We start from the raw sequence: 8489 nt of genomic DNA, 5'->3' as shown, positions 1-8489 counted from the left end.
TATTTAGTTTAGAACTTAGAGAGGTATCAAACTATGCTATCAATTTATCAAAACATCAGACAAGCCCTCTTTTAACATGACTTAAAGAAGTAGTTGACTTTTAAAAATACTTTTGCTGATAATTTACGCACCCCCATGTCATCCAAGATGTCCATGTCATTCTTTCTTCAGTCGAAAAGAAACTAAGGTTTTTAATGAAAACATTCCAGCATTTTTCTCCATATAATGGAATTTAATTGGAACCAAACGGTTCAAGGTCCAAAAGACAGTTTCAGTGCAAACTGTTCAAAGGGCTTTAAACGTTTCAAGACGATGAATAAAGGTCTTATCAAGTGAAACGATCGCTCATTTAAAAACAATGACAAAGTTTAAGTTTTATAAGCTCAAATGGTCGCCTTGCTCTGATCTGTGATGTGCGTTTGTGACTCTCCTGTTCGAACTAGTTCATCAAAATGAACAAATCTTTTTTCGAGTCATTTGGTTCATTCAGCGACCGAAATAAAAAAATTGACTCGGAAAAAGATTTGTCCAGTTCGAACAGGAGAGTCACACAGAACAAAGCAAGGCGAGTATTTGAGCGTATAAAACGTAAACTTTTTTTATATATATAAATGAGCGATCGTTTCGCTTGATAAGACCCTTATTCATTCATCGTCTGGAATCGTTTAAAGCCCTTTGAACCAACGCATTCTCACCCCAAGGCGTCACCTTTGACCATGCTTCAATATTTGACTTTTTAGGCGCCCTTTACATGACGCGATCCTACGGCGTCATCTAACTGACGCTAAAGGAAAGCGTCAGTTAGAGGACGCGGTTAGGTTTAGGTGTGGGGTGGGGGTAGGGTACACGCGATCCTAGGGCGTCATCTAACTGATGCTAAAGGGCGCCTAAAGCGTCAGATATTGAAGCATGTCCAAATGCTTCCCAAGGCGTCAGTTAAGTGACGCCTTGGGGGTGAGAATGGGCTGTTTGAACAGTTTGCACTGAAACTGTCTTTCAGACCTTGAACCGTTTGGTTATCAGTAAAGTCCATTATATGGAGAAAAATGCTGGAATGTTTTCATCAAAAACCTTAATTTCTTTTCGACTGAAGAAAGAATGACATGGACATCTTGGATGACATGGGGGTGAGTAAATTATCAGCAAAAGTTTTTTCAAAGTGAACTACTCCTTTAACAAATTCATTACTAAATGAGAGTAAATTTCGCTTTTATGATATGCAAAACAGTTTTTGGCAAGGACAAAGATATCCTGTAAACATCACTTGGCTTGTAAATCAGTTTGTTCAACCACGGCTCTAAAGATTGAAGGATTCTATTCTTGTTACTTAGCAGATTTGAACCCAAACCACTGGATTGTTATGAGCATCTGTTATGCATAGCAGAACAGAACCAAGCAGAGCCAAAAACCACTGCAGTAACTGCCCTATCATGCTGTATGACACAGGAGGTATATCAATAATTACACTAAATTGATGTTATGGTGTTTCTCATTATGAGAGAACAGCAAGTACACAAACAGTGCACACTTCAGCTGAGAACACACGAGCTTCGCTCCACACTCAGGAACAATAAAGCTTCATCCCACTGAGAGATGCTGCTTATCTCAGAAAACAATTAGAATGGCAGGCATCAAGCAAACCGAGAAGAGACTCAGGTACACACATACACACACAAGTACACATGCATAAACATACTCAAAGGCACAATACGTTTTCCCATTCATGCAAGCCAGACAGGATCCTATCTCAGTGTAAGCTGTGGAAAGATCTAATAATGGAACAAGAAATAATAGCAGAAGATCATTTCAGCTATACAGGTGCAGCTATACTCGTACACATCCAAATTCAGACGACAGTTAAATTTTTTGTGGGGCTCATTTTTTTTTTATTCTTTTATTCCTATATTTATTTTGAGCACTCATAACAACCTGAAGCATACTGTGTCTTCAAATCCAGAAGTTTTTCTGCGGGCAATAAAAGTTTTATAATTACATTTGGTGCAGAACAGACATATTTAGGCATAATTGCGCATAATAAAGCTGCCTTCTTCAAACAATTTCATTCTTCAAACATGAAGAAGAAGAGTGCTATTCTTTCTGCAGGTTTCATTGTTACACCATTAGTTGGCGACAAGTGACTGTTATGAACGAGTCAGTGAATCATTATTTTAACCAATTCAATCAAAAACACTGAAACAAGAACAAAATAGATACTGTGTGTGTGTCTCAGAAGAACAAAATGATTAACTCTAATGATTGATAAATGATTGATGATCTAACAATTCATTCAAACACACTGATTCATTCAGTAATGAAACAAGGACTGCATCTGAAATCGCATACTTCCTACTACATAGTAGGCGAAAAACATATATGTCCGAATTCACAGACCTCATAAAAGAGTAAGCAAAAAGTACCCGGATGACCTACTTCTTCTAGCAAGTTTCGGAAGTGTGTGTACTATGGACACTTCCAGATTACATTCATACTACACACATTCATACTATATAGAACATCCTTTTTTTTTTTTTTTTTTTTTTTGCGGTCATAAAGCAATTATTTGAAATAAGTACCTGCTCAAGAGAGTATGCGATTTTGGATGCAGCCAAGCTTTTATGGGTGAGTCATTGAATCATTCACTTAATCATCTTGTTCATAAACAGTATTTCAATCCTCAGAAATGCACAATTGTCAATCTAATTTATTCAAATGATTCATTCAAACGTACTGTGACATTCAGGAATGAAAGATATTTTTGTGGGCGAGTCATTGAATCCAGTGGTGGAATGTAACGAAGTACAAATACTTTGTTACTTAACTTAAGTACATTTTTCACGTATCTTTACTTTACTTAAGTAGAATAAATAGTGCATACTTTTTACTTTTACTTCGTTACATTTTGCAGCAATTATTATACTTTCTACTCCACTACATTTCTACAACTTCTGTTACTTTTTCATTACATTTTCTGATCAGTTTTTCCCCTGCCAAAACGTAATCTGACCATCTGTTCATTGCACGTTTGTCTCACCAGTGACGCTTGGTTGTCATAGATACAGTATATTGACCCGGTCACACTAAATGCGTCTCGCACGCAGTGTGTTTATCGTGCAATTTATACGTGAAAATTTGTTTTTATGTGCATAGGAAATGCACCGTGTGTTATATACGTTTGGTTAGGATTATGGCAAGCCAAGAGGTTCAGAATTACACCATAAATTAATCGCGTTTACTGCCAAACATAGTTATTAGCAAGGATAAGCATGATGTGCATATTGCCTAATTGCAAGCTTGTTTCAGAAATGGTGACAACAATTTTTTTTCATAATTATTGAACATCATTAGGAGTATTAGGTGGAACGAGTTAGAATTAAATGTTTTATTAATCATTAAAAAAAATAGACATTAAGAGAATAAATTGTTATGCAAGTACTTTTACTTTTAATACTTAAAGTACATTTAAAATCAGGTACTTTTTGCTTTTTACTTAAGTATGGTTGTCATTGTGTTACTTCTACTTTTACTAAAGTAAATATTTATCTGTTTATTTGTACTTTTACTTAAGTACTGAGATTCAGTACTTCCTCCACCACTGATTGAATCATTAACTCAACCAATTGGTTCTAAAACACTGATTCAAGCCAAAACAAAACAACAACTGTTTGTTCCTTAGGAATGCACAACAGTTGATTCAGTTTTGTTTGGAACTTTTTTCACTAGAAAAGCAAAAGTAGTCAAAGGAATGGTAGTTATGTCTAAAATGCAATTGACGTGATATTAACTTCTTGTTTATTGAACTGTTGTATAAAAGCAAAATTACGTTTGTGAATTGATTTTAAACAACACCCTCGTGAATATAACGTCAGCAATCTTGCTAGTGTGATATTGCTCAATTAAACCAAAAATATTCACCAATAGACTGAAGTGCCTTAAATGTCATTATAAGCTTTTTTGAAAGTTGAATAAAAAAAAAAGGACTGAAGTGCCAGTCAACTATTTATGTACTTATTGCAAAAGGTAATTCCCAAGCAAATCACTGAACAGGAGTTTCAAAGGCTTCTCATATTTCTTTCTCCGTCAGCAATTTCTTGCATTGTTTACAGTGTTGAAAAGAATATGGATTGCACTATTTGCTGATGGCTGTGGGAAGAACCTTAGCACTGACTCCATCAAGCCACTGAAAGATTCGTCAGTTTCCTCATCATACTCAGCCACAACAAACAATCATCCATCTGTATAGCTCACCACTCAACTTAAAGACAAACTATATACATGCAATGTAATGTCTAAGTAGCTTTTAATTATCATAACCACAGTAATAACACCGAATTAATTTGGGGATCAATGAACACGTTCCATGATGGCATGATATCATAACCGAAATGTGAAACTTTCTTAATATAGTTTTAAACAAAATTAAATAAAGAGTACTTCATTCTCAAAATCAAATACAAATAACATACAGAGGAGATGCACACACATTATAAATGGAGCTGTTTCTTGTTGTGTAAATGTTTCTCCTGTTTCATGCAAATTTTCACACCTCAGGCATGAGCCAACCTGGCCATACTGGTTGTGCCCTTGTGTTGGGCCCTTGGCCAGCATTAACAGATGGCTGAATGGGTGTCAAAGCTGCTGGAACCCTATTCAATGAGATGTGAATGTGATTGTGTCCATTTGTGAGGGCGCTGTAAGACAAACGAGCTGTTTACCAGATGAAATTATGAACATTACAAGTTTTGTGTGATCTTTTCAAGTGATCAGCATGTGTAAAAACACAGAACTATAGACAAGAGTTTGGAATTCGTTTCATCGCTTTTCTGTCTCCAAAACATCACATTCTTGTTATTTGGTAAGTTTCGTTAGATTTTGAGGAAATATAGAGCTGAGTATCATCAGCATAACAGTGAAAGTTGAACATGGAATTAGCTTTCACTGTTATGCCGTGAAACTATTATTCACTGTTCAAAATCTAACGAAACTTACCAATTCACAAAATTAACAGAATGCATAGCTGATATAAAAAAAATGGATGACTAGTAATTGTCTTCTACTAAATTCTAAAAAAAAAAACAGAGATTCTGATTATTGGACAAAAACGTCCATACATAACAGCCTAGAATAGTGTCTAACACTTGATGGCTGCTCTGTTAAATCTTCGTCGTCAGTTAGGAACCTGGGTGTGCTCTTTGATACCAATCTCTCTTTTGAAAGTCACGCGTCTAGTATCTGTAAAACCGCATTTTTCCATTTTAAAAATATATCTAAATTATGTCTCTCATTGACAAATGCGGAGCAATTAGTTCATGCATTCATGACATCAAGTCTAGATTATTGTAATGCTCTACTGGGTGGTTGCCCTGCACGCTTAATAAACAAACTACAGCCAGTACAAAACGCAGCCGCTCAAGTTCTTACCAGAAACAGGAAGTGTGACCATATTAGCCTGATTCGGTCAACCCTGCTTTGGCTGCCTAATAAACATCGTATAAATTTAAAAACATTATTGATAACTTACAAAGCACTAAGTGGTTTACCTCTGCAGTAGCCTACTTGAGCGAGCTCTTATCACATTATAGTTCTTCACGTCTATTGCGATCTCAAAACTCCAGCCAGTTGATAATACATAGAAAATCAAAATCGACTGCTGGTGGTAGATCCTTTTCCAATTTAGCACCAAAACTGTGGAATAGTCTTCCTACCATTGTCCAGGAAGCGGACACACTCAGTCAGTTTAAAGCTCGATTAAAGACTGCATAGATTAAGTCAGCCGGAACTGGGAACGCTTTCCTTAAATCCTGATGTACATCTTACATCATAAGAAGAATGGCATCTACGCTAATTTGAGAGTCTTAGTTTATCCCTAAGTATTCCCGCAGCCTGCCGTATCCAGGCCGTATCCAGATCTGACGAGGAGCTTAGCCTGGACCTGATGACAATGCAGTGCTGCATTGTCCGTCCTATGGAGGATCCCTTTCCCACTCTACAGATAAAGCGTTGTGAATTTCATTTTGCGTACCTACCCCAAAGTGATAAAATAAAACAAAATTATCTATCAAATTTATTGACAAGAAAAGTAGCTTGTTCAGGTATGGTTTTGTAGGGAATTTGGGTTATGAAGGGTTTTTTTTTTTTTTTTTTTTTTTTTCATTGGGTCACCAGATGGAGTTTTAGGACACCATTAGGTCACTTGATGGAGTTTTAGGACACCATTAGGTCACCTGATGGAGTTTTAGGACACCATTAGGTCACCTGATGGAGTTTTAGGACACCATTAGGTCACTTGATGGAGTTTTAGGACACCATTAGGTCACCTGATGGAGTTTTAGGACACCATTAGGTCACTTGATGGAGTTTTAGGACACCATTAGGTCACCTGATGGAGTTTTAGGACACCATTAGGTCACTTGATGGAGTTTTAGGACACCATTAGGTCACCTGATGGAGTTTTAGGACACCATAAGGTCACCTGATGGAGTTTTAGGACACCATTAGGTCACTTGATGGAGTTTTAGGACACCATTAGGTCACCTGATGGAGTTTTAGGACACCATTAGGTCACCTGATGAAGTTTTAGGACACCATTAGGTCACTTGATGGAGTTTTTCGGTTCCTTGCCTCTGTTGCATTTGGCTTGCACAGTTGGGGATATTCAAATTAATTAACCAATCAGTAATACCCTTGATCAGCTCTACGAAACTTGGATGTTTTGTTATGTTTTATGTATGCTATTAGTATATAATGTTGTTTCATAGTAACTTTCATTTTCAACCACTTTCCATAGTTCCTTTTTTTTTTTTTTTCTGGAGGGGCGAGAATTCTCCAGCTGTCGGAAATGAGCAATTGAGTGTGCTCTTGTGAAGCTTTATGGAGATGCTTCACCCCTGGTCAGATCTGATTGGTGTGGAGAGCCCTCGCTGTATATTGCATATTGCAACACCTGCACATCTCCAGTCTGCATGCACGCCATATACTATGAAGTGTGACAAATAAGTCAAGTATATTTCTAATAGCGCTTTTCACAATATAGATTGCATCAAAGCAGCTTAACAGTATCCATCAAAACATAATAACAATGTTTGTTTCTTAGTGGAAAAACTAAAGTTAATAGAGAATACATGCGGATCCTTAAAGCCTTTCAAATCAAAAGAACATCTTCAGGGAACAGGCTATGCAGTCGCATATGATGCATCTAGCATCTAGAATTACTTTAATTCCACATATCAGCATAAATGTGTTCTGCTGATAATGTTTTGGAGCTAAAATGAAATGCATTTGTAGATGAATAGATCTGACGTAATTATACACAAAGCCATTTTTATATCTCTAACATAATTGAGGCACAGTAGTAAGACTTTTGTGCTTGATGCAGCCCCATGAGAGATTGTCTGTATATAAAACTGTAGAGTATGACAAATTTGCCAAAAAAAGAGATTTTATTTCCACATATTTGGAATATTTATCTACATTTGCCAGATTTTTTCCCCCGCTTTATTTCCTTTTTACAGTTTCAATATCTGCCAGTGCAAAATGTTAATATTCAAACAAATTTAGTTTGCAAACCAAAAAAATGGGTTTCATTCGCGAAGCAACGGCAAAAATATTTAAAAGGGAAATTGTGTTCCCTATCATTCGCTCATGTTCAACGTTACGTCAACGTGACTAGGTAATTGGGATCACCTATCATCTCTGAGTGTCTACAGAACAAGCCAATGCCACGCCCCACAACACGGGTATAAAGAGGAAACGGGCACACGCACCTTCGTCTTTCACTTTGCCACTGCCACCTTGGCTTTTGGCTTGCTTAGTTGGGGACATTTAATATTCATCAATATTATTGATCTGCCTTACTCAAGGTGGAGATTCACGCAATGTTCTTCTAGAAACAAACTTGTTGTATTATTTTCATGTTATCACTGTGAAGCTGCTTTGATGCAATCTGTATTGTAAAAAGCGCTATATATATAGAGAGGTGACTTGACTTTCACAAACATTGTGCATTCTTAAGGAATAATAGTTGTTTTGTTCTGGCGTGAATCAGTGTTTTAGAACAAATTGGTTGAGTTAATGATTCAATGACTCGCCCAAAAAAATATACAGTATTTAATTCCTGAAATGTCAGGCGATGTCCACCTTGGTGTTCCAGGAGCGACCCCTCTGGCTCAACCTGGCGAATACAAGGGACATCGATAAATATCGGCTTCTGGATGCCTGGATCGGCTCCTCCATGTCTTCAGGAAATGGTGAAAATGCCGTTCCTTCCCCCAGTGGAGGGCCGGGCGGAGAATCTTTTGTTTCCTTTTCTATTTTTTCCAAATAAGAAATTTTCAATAAAAGAGCAGTTTCTGAAACAGGTCCCAAGAGGGCGCGCTTGGCGGTTGATGCGATGCCACCCTTAGGCCCCTCTTGTATCACCAGTGAGCAGCAGTGGCTGTGTTCCGGACACACTCAAGAGGCCTCCGCACACTTGCTCTGCCCCTCGACGAAAG

Source organism: Pimephales promelas, chromosome 17 (genome assembly GCF_988280905.1).
Source record: "Pimephales promelas chromosome 17, fPimPro1.hap1.1, whole genome shotgun sequence".
Taxonomy (NCBI): domain Eukaryota; kingdom Metazoa; phylum Chordata; class Actinopteri; order Cypriniformes; family Leuciscidae; genus Pimephales; species Pimephales promelas.
The sequence above is the reverse complement of the archived record's forward strand: the minus strand, read 5'-3'. Positions refer to the sequence as shown.